Source organism: Parasteatoda tepidariorum, chromosome 7, assembly GCF_982258835.1.
Source record: "Parasteatoda tepidariorum strain Cologne lab strain chromosome 7, Ptep-v5.0, whole genome shotgun sequence".
Lineage (NCBI taxonomy): Eukaryota > Metazoa > Arthropoda > Arachnida > Araneae > Theridiidae > Parasteatoda > Parasteatoda tepidariorum.
In genome coordinates, this window is record NC_141761.1 from 4840424 (window position 1) to 4859241 (window position 18818).

Below are 18818 nucleotides of genomic sequence, written 5' to 3' on the forward strand. Positions count from 1 at the left end.
TCGTCTGGACCTGTGGCGGTGACTATGGTAACGAGGTATGACTATTTCAAGTAGGGGTGGGGGGGTCACTGTTTTGGAGTAGATTCGCAGAGAAAGGGAATCTTTCTTCTGTCTATTTTGTTAGTTCTAGAGTGAAGCTATCCTCCTAAAATGCACCATTCATGTTTCCATAGCACAAGACGGCCTCAGACTTTATGGCGGTAAGGAATTTTTAGCTTAGACAAACTATAGATAATTCCACCTGTTCAAAAATACTCTATAAGCATGGAATTCCTTGTTTCCACCCTACCAATAAGTCAATTTAGGAGTTTGGTTGCATTTTATCCCATATTCCCTGTTTGTCTTGTCTCTTTCAAAGCTGAATATTTCCCAAAACTTTGGAGGATGAGTTCTGCAAGTTAAGGCACTATAAGACTAAGACTCATGCTTCCACATCTTATTCTGTGCTTTATGCCACCCACCCCTTGAACATAAATATTTCAGACTGTTCAATGAGACTGCACTAACACGCGACTGCTTGCTTCCTCTCTATCACTAAGACAGTTTAGAAGTAATGTTGCATTTATCCCATTTTCCATGTTTAGTTTCATTACCATGCATTTTGATTGTTTTGTATTCTTATATCCATTAAGTTTAAATGTTTCCACCATGAGATCATTTAGAATTTTGGTTGCCCTTTATTCCATAATCTGTGTCGAGTGTTTTTTTTTTTCTATAGATTTTGAATGTTTCGTATTTTCTATCTTTTGGGTATGAATGTTTCCACTCTTCTACTGAGACAGTTTAGGATTTTGGTTGTATTTTATCTCAGATTCTGTATTGAATGTTTTTTCATGCAATTTGGGATGTTTCCTACTTTGAATCACCTGTGTATCAATGCTCCCACTGAGATAGTTTAGAATTTTGGTTGCATTGTATTCCATAATCCAATTTTCTGTCTTATTTTTTCTCTTACATTTTGATTGTTTTGTATTTCTAGTCCTTGAGTGTGAATGTTTCCAGCCTTCCATTTTCGTATTTTCTTAATACACCTGGAACAATTTGTATTTTTTTCATGCGTTTTGACAGTTTCATGTTTTGTCCATACATTTTGAACATTTCGTGTTTTGTCCTTACATTTTAAATATATCTTACTTTTTGCATACGTTTTGAATATTTCGTATTTTTTTCATACATTTTGAATATTTCGTATTTTTTCCATAAATTTTCATTTTTTCGTATTTTTGTCCGTTCATTTTCATTGTTTCGTATTTTTGTCCGTACATTTTCACTGTTTCTTATTTTTTCCATACATTTTCAATGTTTCTTATTTTTTCCATAAATTTTCAATGTTTCGTTTTTTATCCATACATTTTCAATGTTTCGTATATTTTTTCCATGCATTTTCAATGTTTCACATTTTTTCCATACATTTTCAATGTTTTGTATATTTTTCCATACATTTTCAATGTTTTGTATATTTTTCCATACATTTTCAATGTTTTGTATATTTTTCCATGCATTTTCAATGTTTCGTATTTTTTTCCATGCATTTTCAATGTTTCATATTTTTTTCCATACATTTTCAATGTTTCGTATTTTTTTCCAGGCATTTTCAATGTTTTGCATTTTTTTTCCATACATTTTCAATGTTTCGTATATTTTTCCATACATTTTCAATGTTTCGTATTTTTTTCCATACATTTTCAATGTTTCATATTTTTTTCCATACATTTTCAATGTTTTATATATTTTTTCCATGCATTTTCAATGTTTCGTATATTTTTTCCATGCATTTTCAATGTTTCGCATTTTTTCCATACATTTTCAATGTTTCGTATATTTTTTCCATGCATTTTCAATGTTCCATATTTTTTTCCATAGATTTTCAATGTTTCACATTTTTTCCATACATTTTGAATATTTTGTATTTTTTCCATACATTTTCAATGCTTCGTATTTTTTTATTCCATGCATTTTAAATGCTTCATATTTCTATCCCTCGTGTATGAATGTCTCCCCTTCTGATGAGACGGTTTTGGTTGCATTTTATTCCATTATTGTATTTTTTTCCCTATACATTTTAAATGTTTCGTGTTTTTTCATGCATCTTAAATGCTTCATATTGCTTTCCCTAATGTATGAATGTTTCCTCTTTTGATAAGACGGTTTTGGGTTTTGGTTTAATTTTATTCAGTATTCTAGGTTGATTTTTTTCGTATGTTTTGAATGATTGTCTATTCCTTGTGAGTTGTACCCTTTGTGTTATTACTGAGACTGTTTAGGACTTTGGTTTCATTCTATTCCATATTCTGAGTGGGTTTTTTCCTTTACATTTTGAGTGTTTGATATTTTTGTTCTTTTAATGTGAATGTTTCCTCCTTTCTATTAAGTGTTTTGGATTTTGGTTGTATTTTATTCCTTGTTCTGTTTTGAGCGATTCTTGCATGGTAATGAAACTAAACATGGAAAATGGGATAAATGCAACATTACTTCTAAACTGTCGTAGTGATAGAGAGGAAGCAAGCAGTCGCGTGTTAGTGCAGTCTTATTGAACAGTCTGAAATATTTATGTTCAAGGGGTGGGTGGCATAAAGCACAGAATAAGATGTGGAAGCATGAGTCTTAGTCTTATAGTGCCTTAACTTGCAGAACTCATCCTCCAAAGTTTTGGGAAATATTCAGCTTTGAAAGAGACAAGACAAACAGGGAATATGGGATAAAATGCAACCAAACTCCTAAATTGACTTATTGTTAGGGTGGAAACAAGGAATTCCATGCTTATAGAGTATTTTTGAACAGGAGGAATTATCTTTAGTTTGTCTAAGCTAAAAATTCCTTACCGCCATAAAGTCTGAGGCCGTCTTGTGCTATGGAAACATGAATGGCGCATTTTAGGAGGATAGCTTCACTCTAGAACTAACAAAATAGACAGAAGAAAGATTCCCTTTCTCTACGAATCTACTCCAAAACAGTGACCCCCCACCCCTACTTGAAATAGTCATACCTCGTTACCATAGTCACCGCCACAGGTCCAGACGAATGTGTGGGGGAGTTCTTTATTTAGACAAACTATACGCTTATAGGATGGGAGGTTTAAAACACAGAATAAGAAGTAAAAACTCACCCGTCAGTCTTCGATAAACTCGTAACTTGGAAATATCTATGTTCATGGAATGGGAGGTTGAGTAAAATTCATATTATACAACACTATTGTAGCATTTGTTAGGAAGTTTTAAGAAAACTCTAATAACTTTTAACAATGTATAAATTTTTTCGCAAAATTCCCTGATGGTAGAAAAATAATCTGTTATCTATGTTTTAAAATATTATGCATATTATTAAATATAAAATTATCTATGAATTATGTGCAAAATTTCTTAAATTTATTTGTCAAATCGCTCTAAACGAAAACCGGAAGTCTTTACGTCACAAAAGCTTATTTCAAAATAAATTCGTATTAAGGTTAGGACAATGTATTTCATTTGGCATCTGTAGACAGTTTTTTTTTTCCTAAAATAACTTGTCAAAATTTCATATTTTTTCTCACGTAGTATGCGGCTTGAAACTCTTTTAAATTGCATTATTCTAAAATAAATTTTGTCCAATTTATTTACAACATAATTTGATAATAGTAACATTTAAAAAATAGAACTAAAGATAAAACCCCTTCATCGTGCCATAAATACTTAAAGACAGATTAGGTTTTCCCAATTAATTCCAAAAAATGCACACAGGATTCTTAGTTTCTGGCCAACTTTAAAAAACAAGAATATTTTACATTACATGAAATTAATTTTACATTTAGTAAATAAAAATCAGTGAATATCATAAGAAACTGAAACAAATGAAATTTCATTTTATCAAAAAACCAATAAGTGCATGCCATTCCCACGAATGTCCTATTTCATGGCAGTCCCTGTATCTACTCTTTTAATTAAAAAAAAAGAGTAGTTTATGTTTTGAAAAAAAAATGTAATGTTACGAGATGTTTTAGGGGATCAATAACCCTACTTAGTAGAAAATAAGCAGCATTTCTGCAGTGAAGATTATGCATGAAACACATAGCAGTAAAAACCGTCTATAATTCATCGAAATCCTAAACTATCTGATAAAATGTAACTTTATGAGAGGAATACCAGGGAAGGAGTTCATTGCGAGTGAGATTCTGGATAACCAAAATACTCAGCTCACCCATTCAGTTCTTTCTTGGACTTTTTTTTAGCTTTTATTCAGTACTATTGATTTTGGCTTGGGCTCCTAGAAATATTAAATCATTGTTTGTGCCGTCTAAGACCATGCATTCTGAAAGGGATGTTTCCGTTCGAGATACATCGGTACTGTATCTTTCAAGTTCTTCCCTCACATGTTCACCGGATAGAAATCGGGTGTCTGTAAGAGGGGTGACCTAGTTTGAGTGTGCTTTCTTTCGTGTTCCTCAAACTACTCCTGTGCAATACAAATGCCCAATGGCTTGGAGCTAAATGAAGGTAGGAATAACAATTTAGTGAAATGAGATTTAATTTGTATTGTGGGTATTCCTAAAGATTTAACTTTAATGACTCTTGGCCCAGTTAAATACAGAACATGTAAAATGTGCACTGAAGAGCCTGAAAATTGGTACAGGTATGCTTATGCATATGACAGAGGTGTGCCACATGATCAGCAATGCCTACATAAAATAATAAGGAAGATAAGGATTTAAAGCCAAAAACAACCAAACACTGCAAAGCATTTCCTCTTCGTCCTCCTAGCAGAGCTACATTCAAAATTGAACCTGCTGCAAGATTCAAAATATTCATATAATTTATTATCACTCCAATATTTGTGGGAAATATGAACGAAATGGTTCATTTTACGAATGAGTCATCAACTGCATCACTAACTCTAAATTCAGTGGCGCGACAGCCCATAGAGGGCCAAGGCCTACTGTGCCCATCTCAGTTTTCTTGACCTTGGGCTCTGGGGTGCAGGAGCAGGTGTTCCGGTCAGTTGGTCAGCCAAGCGGGGAACCCCCAGTGTTTAGTTCCCAATCATGCTTGGTACTCATTTATCGACCCACTGAAGGGATGAAAGACTGAGTCAACCTTGCCCGGCCCGAGGATCGAACCAGGGACCTGTGGCATGACAGCGCGAAGCACTACCGCTCAGCCACCGGGCGTCCAACTGCATCACTACAAAACAAAAATTGTGCTATCCTTGTAATCTCCATATATTTCAGAAAATTTTCTAACTTTGACTGCTGTGTTACTCTCCAATCTTAGAGACATTGATCGACCGAGACCTACTGAAAATAAGCTAAAAATTCTGAACTGGGGACTTTCTCAGACAAACCATCTTGCAAAATATGTAGACGAATCTTGTGTGTTCTATATAACTCTCACTTTTGTTCAGAACCGAGGAAAGTAGTATTTACTTAAACGTGTGTTACGCTACTAATTTCACTGATAGAAAGATTTAAGAACAAAAATGATTAGAAAAAAGTGCTTCCAGAGTAAAAAGCCTTAATGCAATATCAAGAATCTACATTTTTAAGACACTTTTTAATCGTTATGGATACAAAAAGTGTTCTTTCCAAAAACTTTCGAAACTATCCACCACATAAGATAGGCAATGTGAACGTACATAAAATAAATGTCTCATTTTGCAAAATAGCTATGAACTGCAACACAACAAAAGATGGCATGATTTTTGCACTCCCTATAAATTAAAGAAAATCTTCTATTCAGTTACTTTCGAGTATTACATAGTAGAACTGTTGAAAGTATGTTATAAATTTTGAACTACCAAAGAGACATTCTCAGACAAACCAGCTTGCATAAATTTGCTTGAATCTTCTATGTTGTACATAACTCACACATTTGCATGGAACCTAGAGAAGTATTGTTTACTGAAACGGATGTCCGACAGCAAATTTCACTGGTTGAAAAGTAAGATTCAGAAAAAAGTGCTTCCAGATGATAAAACCGCACTACAGTACTCACTTTCTGCTGCCAGACAGTTTCATACCTTTAAAATAGGAGTTATCAAAAATCTCTCTTTTTAAGACACTTTTCATTGGGAAAAAGTTGTGAATACAGGATGTGTACCTTCCAATAATTTCCTAAATTATCTACCATCTAACCCAGGCACTGTGTGACTTCACTACATCTTCAGACCTATTTTTATCAAATGCCGTAGCAAAGGATAAAATAAGGATAAAAAAGCCAAGGATTGTCAAACTGTGTTGAATATGTCAGTGCCTTCAAGGCTTGTGTAAAGAGAATTACGATATTCTTTGTTTAAGCTGTAAGATCAGTTCCTGCTGCTACAGTAGCATTTTATCAAAAGACATGAGCCAACTAGAAAAAGGCCCTGAAAAAAAGGAAACATTCAACAAGTTATTGAAACATTTAAAAACAGCGAAAAACAGGCAACATTTCCTCAAATGGTCATGGGCTTTGTTGCTAACAAGATGTGTACCAGTGGTAATGTGCATTTTGGCTATCATTTATGCAGGTTCGCTGAGCAAAAGGCTCACAGAAGTACAATAATTGACTTCACAGCAAGAAACTTTTTCATGGTATTTTGGTAGAGAACTTTTCAATCCCATAGATTTTCGAAAGATTAGATTAATGTTTAACTGGCTTCCTGCTGATGCATAAGAAGAATGACAGTGATAGATATGTAAGCATATTGTTTGATCACCCACATCCATTCGTGTCCAGTATACCAGACATGTAGACAATTCTACGATAGAATGAAATATCCCATGTTAAAGAAGCTGCTACAAGTTAGTTCTGGGAATAAGTTTGGTCTTAACAAAATAAGTTTGTTGAAATTGATCTCTCTTTGATTGCAACTACCCAATGTTTCGACAATGAAGGTAACTGGATGTTCTACTGCAACCATGAGCCATTTTATGCAAAAGATGTTTCCAAAAAGGATCTGAAACACCTGAATTCTGTTCCAATTTTCAGAGGATTAAATGGACTCAATCATTATTAGGTGTGAGAAATGGAAAGATATTTATACTAGATTGCCAGAAAAAGCAAAAGACTCGTGAATTCTACTTGAATAAGCTTAATATCTATATTAAAAAACAATTGCTTGGAGGTGGGAAATCAATCCATCAAAAATATTGTCGAACTGTACAACTCTAAGGAATTAGTTCCCATTACCCCTGAATCTGATTGCACTGTCTATTAATATATCAGTTCTGAAAGTACTGAACAACTTTCTTGCTCAGAGAAAACAAAATGAAACTACCAAATCTTCCGCTGCAAAAAAAAGACAAAGAAAAGTGTTTACCAGTGACTACAAATGCTGAATACTCCTAAGGAGAGGAAATGAACATGAGGGTGAACCTCGCCTCCGGAGTTTACCATCCGTAGATTAAACCTAGATGTTCCAAGCTGCCATCCACCCCGACACCTAACGTCAAATGCATCAGTCGCCTAAGGGCAGAATTGCCCGATGAAGAAGTCAGATGAACGCTGCCGCGGGCAGGCACTTTGCATTACATTATATCAGGTCAAGCCAAATGCTGCTGCAATTGTGCATCCCTCATGAAATGAATTTCACCATATATGAATAGAACAAAAAGATTTCTAAAAGGTGATTTAAAACCACTCAGGATTTAGCTTGCAGAGACTTAAAAAGAATTGAAGTGATTTTTTTTAACAGTGAAGTATAAGTGTTTTACTACTTTAAGATAAACTGTTTGTTTATCCCCAGTTGTGGACACAGAGGCTTTCATCTTTTCTAAATGGTTACTGTTGGGTAATAATGTGGACATATCTACGGGACTTTTTCTTCCATTAGTGCAGTGCAAACTCTTTGAGAGATCTCACTCTTCATTAATGAGGGTGGCCAAATTGCCTCCAAGAAATTCTTGATTCCTTCAGAAATTTACCCCTCCAAGAACTATCTTCTGAGTTAAGACGCTTACTTTGGCTGTTTAAATGTCGAAGTGATATTCAACACATCAGCGATGCCTTGCAACGTTTTGCTTAGAAAAAATGCATACCTGCCATATGGTACTTTGAAGGTGCAAAATATGGTAAATTCATTAACTGAATAATCTGTCTTCAGACGCTAGTGAAATAATCGGATACGTTATGCAACTTCTGCATTATCAAGGTCAAGGGATGCTGGTAAAATCAAACAAGTGAACAATTTTTCTGGCTCTTCAGTGTTGTGTATGAAAAATTAAAATTGATAGGGAAGAAAGATAAAAATAGAGAATTTCTAAGGAATCCCTGTGTATAAATATATATATTGAAAAAAATAGGAATATTGAATTGACATCTCTCTTTTAACTCTAAAATTCCGAAAAAGAGAGAAAGGAGGGAGAAAAATTTTTTTGTTGCGTTTATACATTTTTAATCAAAATGAAAAAAACAAGAAAATAAAAATATTTTATAAAAGAAATTCTAATAGAAAGTAATTTTTTTACAAAACTTTTAATTTTGGAAGACCAAAAAATTTAAATATTGAAGCTTTAAATTTGGCTTATTCAATTGATTTTCTAGAAAGTTGCATCCTCGTTATCAATTAAATATACACTTTTTTAAATGAGCACACACTAATAACTGGTTTTAAATAACATAATTTAGAAATCTGAGTTTTAATGTATGTTTTTATGAACTTTAATTGTGTCACAAAAAAGGCTATAACATGCTTCCTAATAATCCCAATTTTAACAGTGTAAACGTTTTTTGGGGTGTCACGATAAATAGTTTAAGAAACTGTGACCAAAAAAGAGTATCGCATATCTATCTTATGATTACCATTATACTAAGCCGTTAACTTTATCAAACTGATGTGCAATAAATATACCACAGGCATTTATAGGGTTAAGAAATTACTATGCTTATATAATTTAATTTATCATTTACAAACTTTTTTTATTTCCTTGATTGACGGGGAAAAGAAAACCTAATCTAACCAGAGAGGATATGTAACGAGGCTGATTTTTTTTTCTTCTGAAAAATTGTGCAGGACAGAACAATATTTACTAGTCACTCAGTCTAGTACATACTTAAATTATATCCCCAAGGATAATGCTATTCCCCTCAATCTAAGACTATAAAATTTTAACCAAATTTTTCCTGATATATTTCATACATGTTTTTTCTTTCATACCTTATTTGTAATGATTGCTTGTGCTGAATTATGATAATACGATGAATTATGAGGTTTAAAAATTTGATCAAAAATAACAGTTCGACTTTCTTGAATTGCCGGAAAAAAATTTGAGAACACACTACTCTCCAAATAGAGGGTTCCCTAAGTTTTCCCTGTTAATGCATTTTAGAATATAAAATGAGCAGCAAACGCTGTGTTTTTATCCTAAAGAATGGATGGATACCAGGTACTACAAAGCATTAAGTTTAAGAAACCCGACTATGTTATAAATTAGGTTAAAAACTTAAATTAATAAATGTCGACATTATGAGAGTTTGAATACTTGCTGAAAATTTAAAAATTTGTTTTTCAAGAGTGCTGTCGGTATTCAGCTAACATAGTCTTTAGCTGTTGGTCTTCTAAATGAATAAATATTTTCCAACGAGAAAAAGTTCTAAAGAAATTGTAGTAGAATTTTTCTATTGAATAATTTTTGTTATAAGGAAAAATAATTTCGGTAAAATAAAAAAATAAATCCAAGTTAAAGGTTTGTAAAGCATGAAAGTAAATTAAAAGGAATCGGATCAATAAGTAAAATGTGAAAATTTGTTAAATTAATTTTATTCCGTATTGTAAATTAATCCAACGTAAAGTTTGTAAAAAATGTAAATATATAATTATATATCTTTCTGATAATCTTTAATACATTTCTGGCAAACCTTTTTTTTTTTAATTAAAAAAGAACTATAATTGGTATCAGATAATACAAATGATTTTGTGACAAATTAACAAGCTGAAATTTTAACTAAATATATCTGAAAGAACTGGATGGAACAAATATAGAGATTGAACAAGGACAGCGCAAATCATGAAAATGTATAGCTAGGGAGAGGATGCTTCTGAGAAATGCTAGAAGGATAGAAAATTCCAGGAGATGAAATGAAATGAAACTGAAACACCGAAAACCGTGAGTATTTGTGTGTTATAGATTTTTAATTTACATATTATGTATATTTTTTATATCTTCTAATTTAATAAAAAATGTTAATTATAGGATGGAATTGAAAAATACAACCTTTTCATCATTTTATGAATCAGAATAGACTCAGTGGATGGTTAACTGTATAAAGAAAGAAATATAAAAAGTGAGCTTGTAACTATACTATTGCTGCCTAGATAAAGCTGATTTTCTATCAAACATAAGAACATTTTTTTTTCTTGCTGAAATTTAGTTTTATGTTACTTTCATACTGTTCAACAGTGTTGAAAATTTAAACCATGCAACTTAATTGCTAAATATTGATTTTCCGATCTGATAAATGAAGACCAATGGGGAAGAACGGTTTATGTCCATTTTTCACAAAAGAGACCATCGCCAACTGTTGCATTTTGAGGTTTTGACCAATCTATAACATAGAAAATCTGTTCTTCCCTAGAGTTATTACAGGCTGAGGATAGCCATGCTGGCAAAAAGCAGTTTCTATCCTAGGGTAGAAAAGAACAACGAAACTTTTAGTAAAGTAAACGCTAGTGAGGAAGTATTGGTTCGAAAGTTTTAAGGAAAAAACTGTCTTGTCCACCCCATTTTAATTTTTTTTCAACATCAGAAATTTCAAATTTTGTTTTTAAATTTTTAAGAGTTAACATTCGTATTTATATTTATTTTTACTATTTCAATCGAATACTTGCTCCTGAAAATTCCAAAACTTTATAATTCGTTTTTCGTAGAATTGGCTTTTTTGGATGTAAAATTGATGCTTTAAAAATGAATTTGTTTTCTTTTCAAGACTTAGTAATTTAAAAATATGAAAATACCAACTATTGTATTTTTTTTATTTTTTTATTTTTTTGTGAAACGATTGACCAAAATAAAATAGTGTCATTATTTTGTTTACTATTGTCAACAAATCGCAGTTGACAAAATAATTTGGTTACCGTATAAAACCTGTCATTAAGATGTTAATGTTTAATGGGAGTGTTTATTTTTTGTGTCATGTAGCTTAACAAGAATTTAGCACGCAGTTGTAAAACTTGCATAGTTTCTTCGTAGATGAGGAAACAACATCCATTTGTAGACGGGAATTCGTGACATGTTAATTAACTGCCGATGGGATATCAAAAGGGTTTGAGTGAATGCCGAATCTTAACCTGATTGGCGAAATAAAATTTTACGTTTTCACAAATGTTACATCCTAATAGCTCAAATGTAATGTATTAATTAATCATTATGCACACTCCAACGCTTAGTCTAGTTTTTTTTTTGTTTTGGAAATTTTTTTATAATTCTGAAACTTTCTACGCTTTGTGTTTTATTAATTATAATTTTTTATTTATTATTTTTTGAGTTTTTTGAACATGTTTGATTTCATTAACACTAGATTGCCTAAGAAAGTCATTTTGACTGCTTTTAATTTCAATTAGAAAAACAATGACGTATATAAGGACACAATTTCTTAGAATTTCGTGACTTTTTGTACAACGTATAATTTTTTTTTATTGTTAATATTTACTAATAACTTGTTATGTAACTGTAAATAATATGAAAAATGTTAAAAATTAATTTTAAGCAAATTTATTTACGCATTCACAATTCAGTCATTTTGACTGCTTTTGGGCAATGTAGGTATATACTAATTTTCCGTCTTTCTAGTGTTAATGTCTTTTTCTAATTTTAAGAATACAGAAAAACGTGACTTTTTGTTGAAAGTGAAGTTTGCTTATTTGAGTTCGAATATTTTACGAATTATTGATTTAAAATTTAATCTTATATACTTTATTTAAATTTTTTGGCAAAATTTTCATGCCTGAAATTGGCAGAATTTCCTACACACTAATGAAGCATGAAGTGTAATTTTTAATTAAAAGCCACTATTGTCTTTTGATTTAACTTTTGAATTATAACTACAAAATCGTTCTTATTCCTTATTAAATGTCTTAAAACGTAATTTTAAAAGAAATTAAATAATTTTGCAATCGATGCTGCTAATGGCAATGTTTATTGTTTTGAGATTGTGTAGTTGATCAAATATCTGCGTTATTTATAGTTTTTATTCTGGAATGATTATTAGAAGCTTTGAACTTACCCATCAAATTAAAAATTTAAATTGCTTAATTTTTAACAAGACAAAGACAAATTTTTAACGAGTTTTTTTATTTTTTTAAATTTAGAAAATTGTTATTAGGATGGTAAAAAGTGACAATTGGGTCAATTGACATTTTTATATTGTTTATTGTCTTGCAGTTAAACTACCAATTACATTTAATTAAAAAAAATATTTTTGTTCAGATTTTAATATGAAATTTTTTACTAATGAATGAATAGATCTGTCCAAGGCCTTATGCATCAATGTATTCCTAGAGTTAATTAAACTAAAAAACTGTATATTTTTTACTATATGTTTTAAATCAATAAATGAATTCCTCAATTTCCAATCTGGATTATTAAAGTTTTGAATGCATATAGTTAAGTATTTCTGTAAATTTTGCGGGCTTTGTTAAATTGTCATAAAAATACCAAAAAAATTAAATTGTGCACTATATTTTATTTTGATTTAATAATTTTTAGAATTCTAAGAAATTGCAATCAATAAATGAATTTAAATTTATAATTTTTTTTTTTAGGATTTAGAGTTCCATGGGGCTATGAGGTTTTATTTCCAAGATGCTGGTCAAAAGGTAGCTACCAAATGCATAAGGGTTGCCATTACAGCAACTACATCAGACGTAATAGAAACATTAATAGAAAAATTCCGTCCAGATATTCGAATGCTTTCTATTCCTGAATATGCACTTTATGTAATTCATGAAAATGGAGGTATGTATGGAAATGAAGGAAACATAATTCTTTTATTATTTTTTTTAATAAAAAAGAATGTTTTTTTCATTGTTATTTTCAATGTTTTTTTCTATTATGTTTGCAGAGGAGAGGAAGTTAAAAGGAGGTGAGAGGTTCCCTCTTGGGCAGCTAGACTGGCATAGAGATGACCGAGAAGGGAGATTTCTTCTTCGACGCATGGATGAAAAGTCCTATGTATGTTCTACTTAACTAAAATATATACCTATAAAAAAAAAAACATTTATCTGTGCTTTTAAATAATTATGGATTTTTCATTTTTTAAATGTTATAGATCCTATTTAACTGGATTTAATTAAGAATTTAAAAACTTTTGTGAAAAGTAAAAATTTTTAAGGATTTTATGAATATTAAATATGAAAGGTGTCAATTTAGTGCCATCATCTTTCTAGCGTTAAAATCTTTAGTTTTGGAATCAGTGTTATTTGCAATATTAGAAATAGAAGAATTATAGAAATTGAGGATTTAATTTAACTGCTTGAAACAGTATTTTTTTTTATTGTCTGCTAAGTTAATTTAAGTCTGATTTACCTGTTTACTAGATGAGCTTCTGCAGTTCTGAGCTCAAGATTCATAGAATATCAATTCATTCTCACCTGAGATTTAACAATAAAGGCAGTTTTTTAAAAATATATGAGGCCAAAATTTGAGACTATAACATTTAAGACATACCTTTAAGTTGTTTATCAAAATTTTTTTTAATGCTTTTTAACTGAACCTTATGTATCTGTTTAGTTTGAAGGAAGGTGAAATATTTTTAAACTTTATTTTAAGCGGGAAAAGTACTTACAGCTTGCAAACTCATGTCTCATCACCAGAGCTCTTGGTGGGGGGGGGGACTGAACTCTTTTTCACATCTAGTGTCAATATACAAGTAAATCAAATTTAACAATACTTTGGTTTCATTAACTAATTTATTAAATATTATTAAATTTTCATAAATACAAAACTAACAAACAAATGACAACAATTATTTGTTAATAAATTAATTTTTAACCTTTATTTTTGATTTAAGTTTTTAATCTTGAAATTAGGATTAATAAAATTATGAAATCATCACTAAATCTATGCTCTTCATATATTTTACTGATTAAGTATCTCTAAATAATGTGAATAATTTTGATTATCTTCCACATTTTTCTGTAGAAAGTTAAAAAATAAATAAATTCTGTTAGATGAATACTAAATATTTATATTTCTTACTTTCATTGTTTCTCTAGCAATGAGTTTCTCATATAAATTTCACATTTATACGTACCTTATATTTGATTCAAGAAGTATAATTCATTTTTAAAAAAATTTACTTGTTTTGATAAACTGTTACTGGTTAAAATTTTCTTTTTCTTTTTAACTTTACTTGAAAATTTTATGCAAAATAAAATTTCTACAGCAAATAGATTTTTCTTCTTCAAAATATCCTGGTTTTAATTTCATATTTGTCTTTCAGATCTCTAGTATGGATGCTTGTGATAATGAAAATTTCAAAAGAAAATTATCTAAACGTGAGAAGAAAGAAAAGCGAGAGAGACTGAAGGTTTTTATTTTTCTCTTTTATATTTACTTTCATATCTGTTAGTATATAACTTTTCTCAAATTTTGTAACTTTTTATTTTGCAGTTGTTATTTTATGTATTACAATTCTCCTAACTTGTACAAAAACAAATTATATTGTAAAAAGAAAAAAGACATACAATTTGTCCCACCTATTATTAACTCAAATTAGATCAAATTGTATGCATAAAAAAGAATTAGGTGGGTTTTATATTAAGAGTTAGTGTACAATGACTAAATATAATTTATAATTCTGTTAATTAAAATTCTGTTAAATAAAATAACATTTAATATAGTCTAAATAATCCCTTCCCTCTTTGCTGATCCTGAGCTATTTGCGTTTTATCTTTTTATTTTAAAATTTTATTTTTAAATTGCTCTGTGACCACCTTGATACTACTAAGAGTTTTGTTCAGTGCAATTAGTGTTTATTTATCAACAACTTCTTTAAAATCTGTAAAGAATTAAGTTGAGTTGTAATCTTTAATCAAGAACATTCAAAGTTCTACATAATGTCATTTTTTGAATTTATTTGTTTGTTTTCTCAAATTTATTAGTAGCTTGTTAGAGTAATAATCACTTTATGGCTTCTTTTCATTGTCTAGAGGTCTATCTGATCAATAAGCAGACTTAAATAAAATGAATTACTTACCGTGATCACAATTTCAATTAAAAAACTTTTTGCAAGCAATTATAATAAACTCTTAGATATTGTAATACTAATTAACTATTGAAACTTTGAAAAATCTCCGATTTTTTCCTTTCAAAAATGCCTTTAATTTTTTGAAAAACTTTACGTTGATTAAATTTAAGGCACACTGGTATTTATAATAAATAGAATGTCATAATCACGGAAAAATGCGACTGTGCAAAGCACGGAAAGAAATTCTGGTGTAATCTCTGCAAGATAGACCTGTGGGTTAAGATTAGGAAATTTTGACTATTTATCTTTTTAAATGAGTATTACTGAAAAAACTTTCTGCTATGTTTGTAAATTTAAAAATATTGACTGCAGGGTAAAATAAGGAATTTTAGACCATTTTTTGTTTATAATGAGTGATACTAAATAGTTTTCTGTGATGTTAACAAATTACATTTGTGATCACATGTTCATGTATATTATGTTTTAGCAAATATTTGCTTCATATTTCAACCATCTATAAAAGAATAACTGCTTACAAGTAAACATGTCTTGATCTTCAGTATAAGTTGATAGTTATCTATTGCAAAAAAACTTTCTTGTGTACATTTTGAAATGTTGGCAGCTTTAATTTTACAGTATTATTAGGTAGACTATATATATTTGGATGATTGTCTATATTATGCAAATGAAAGTATCCTTTGTATGTTTACTCCAAAATTGCTATCCTATTAATTTTTATATTGCAATGAGGAACCTGCATGCTTTTTTTATGTTTTAAAATGAAACATCATGTTATTCTATAAAGATAGACACCAATTTCAGACAGGTGCGATAACTAGTTATCTTGTTATTAATAGTTAAAATCGCTCGATTAGCCCCGCCCCTAAATCGCTGCTAGGTTTCCCATCCGCACTGATGACGTCACAGTATAGTAAAACCACGACTCCCATAATGTTGTGAAATGGTGAAAGCATATGCTGCCCGAGTATAAGTTCTGAAAAATGGCTCCAAGCTAAACCTAGAAGAGTTGCATTGTACCATGTGCAATAGTTCTAAGTTAAATACGCCAAATAAATTACTTTTTAGTGCACCAAAAGGAGAAAAAAAGACAAATTTGGTGCAACTACTGCATTATACTGTTGCTAAGACCATTTTACAGTACTTAATTACTTAATTATAATTTAATTCTATAAGATTGTTTTTCTGATTGACAGGCTTCTCTGAATGAATAATTCATTATACTGAATTAAAATGTTGATGAAATGTTGTTCAGATCACTTTCTTTCTTTTTTTTCTTTTTTTTTATTCCTTAAAATGAAAGTATTTTATTCTTAGAGAACAGTGGTGTACAGGTTCTTTTTTTTAAAGTTAAAAAGTAATTTTATCTAGAAGAAAAAATTATCAAAATTAAAATAAAAAAAGATAGGGGTTTAGCATTATTTACATTTCTTCAACAAAAAAAATTCAAGAAAATATTTTAGAAGTTAATAATAAAAAAGAATTTTTCTAAATAATTTACCTAAATCCCAGGTCATATACCATTCATTCCATTCCCTGTAATTGGGATCAACTCATTAAATAAAAACTTTCATAACAGTTCAGACTTTTATATATAGACAAATATAAATAAAAATGAATCAATATAAATAAATAAAAATGAATTTATTTCAAAAGTTGTTAAAAAAAATGTAGTTTCGATATTTTTTTTTTCATTCCTCAATTTTATTTCATTATGCTGAAAGGTGCTCACGAAAATTTTCTCAAGGAAGAGGATGCAACTGATATACGCTACATATATATTTGAACTATATATAAATAATATAAGCATGAAAGAAACACAATTTTTAAAAAATGCGGTTCAAATTAAAATGCCTTTGTAGCACATTTTTAGATAGGAAGCTTTGGTTTAACTCCTCCCGTTCGCTGAGTTACTATACTTTGACGTCATAGCAAACCACGCCTCATTTTGTGTCACGTGAAGTAAGTTTCGTTTTGGGCTAATTTTAAGTTAAGTTTTTTTTAATATTCGGGTCAGTTTTTTAAATTCTGAATTGATTTTAGGGAGTTTTAAGATATAAACTATTCAAAATAATCAACATTCTGCGATTACCCGAAGCATGCAGGTTCCTCATTGCAGGCTGCTGAAGATAGTAAGAAAGATGGTATAGCTGAGCGACTATACTCTGAACTTCCAGAAATAAGCTTTACTCGATCAATTTCCAATCCATAAGCAGTTATGCGCGTAAGGAGGCAGCAAATATTAGAGAAAAAACTTCAACAGTTTTGTCAATAGGGTGGCACTGATGCAGGTAATTAAAAAATTTTAAAAAAAAATGATCTTCAATTAACTATTTTTCTGTGTTTAATTTTAATCTGTATTTTCATAGATGAACTTTTTTTTTTATAAGAGATAAAAAATTTCAATTAATCAAGTAAATTTATCATAAACTGATTTCACCAAATATTTTTCTTTGGAAAAACGAAGTTTTGGGAGTCATTGGAAATATTTACGTTGATATAAGAAAAAGGGTTTCTGCCATGCCAGTTTTAACCGGTTTCTACCATTGGTTTTAACCATGTCAGCAGAAGCTTGCCAACCTTGATTTATTCCAATATTAATGCATTAAAAAAACATGTGTTATAAATTTTTAAAAAAAAAAATTATATTGTATTTTTAGGTGGTACCTTGAGAATATTTGGAGAAGCTTTAAATAAAGATGTGCCTTTCAAAACACTTCTACTTTCTACAAAAGATACTGCATCCTATGTGGTAAAAGAGATATTGAATAAATATGGATCCTTTTATGTATTGTCTTTTACAAACTATAGTATCACATCATACAAATGATGGTCCTAATGGCGGTATCAGAGAATATATATTGGATGATGATGATCGTCCTCTGATGATTCAGCAGCAGCATAATCAGAGTAAAGGTAAAAACAAACTGTTAATAAATTTCTGGTTGATTCAAAATTCTGGTTTGATACTTACGTTTTGACAAAAAAAAAAGTTGGAAAAAAAAGCTCATGGATATGCTAAGAACAATTGACATCATTCCTTTGCAGACATTTTTATAAATTATAGAATATCGAACAACTGCATGTATAGAGTCCAAATAAAGCAGTCAATTAAGACTGACAATCATTTGAGCATTGTAACCAGGGCTCGAAAAAACTCAGAAATTTTTCCCGTCCCCGAGGACGGCTTGTCCAACAATGTACCCGTCCTTCTTTGAAACTAACCCGTAGCTTTTAAATAAATAAAAATATATTTTTCTCTTATTTATTACAAACATTTATATAAATTGCACAATGAATTACTAGTTACTAGGATTACATTATACAGTAATAAAAGAAATACTAGGTTACTAATAGTAACCTAGTATTTCTTTCATGAAATAATTTTAATGACAAAGGTCAAGTTTTCTGGAATGTCAATTTATACGGGGGTATTGCGTATTTTAAATGAATCAAATATGACGTTTGCCAGTTCCACAATCAAGCCAATGATTTACAGAGGTTTCTGCACAGAAATCTGAAAGGGGTTTTCCATTTAGATAAAGGTTCATAATTGCGTTCAACGCTTCTTGTTTAAGACCAGTACGTAATGTGTTTTTTTTGTAAGTTCGTTGCTGAAAAGCCCCTTTCAAATGCTGCAGTACTCCCAGACAGAGAAAATATCAA

The 18818-nt window shown here is 30.2% G+C and overlaps 1 pseudogene across 1 annotated transcript in view; it reads left to right on the forward strand.

Annotated features, from left to right (window-relative positions):
- The first annotated feature begins 9319 nt into the window (after positions 1-9319).
- Positions 9320-18818, forward strand: part of LOC147806757 (afadin-like) — a 35511-nt pseudogene continuing 26012 nt past the window's right edge. The window contains exons 1-6 of the transcript XR_015435688.1: positions 9320-9334; positions 12709-12901; positions 13008-13117; positions 14388-14474; positions 17272-17443; positions 17813-18068. The product of XR_015435688.1 is annotated as an afadin-like (transcript). The remainder of the gene's footprint in view (positions 9335-12708; positions 12902-13007; positions 13118-14387; positions 14475-17271; positions 17444-17812; positions 18069-18818) is intronic.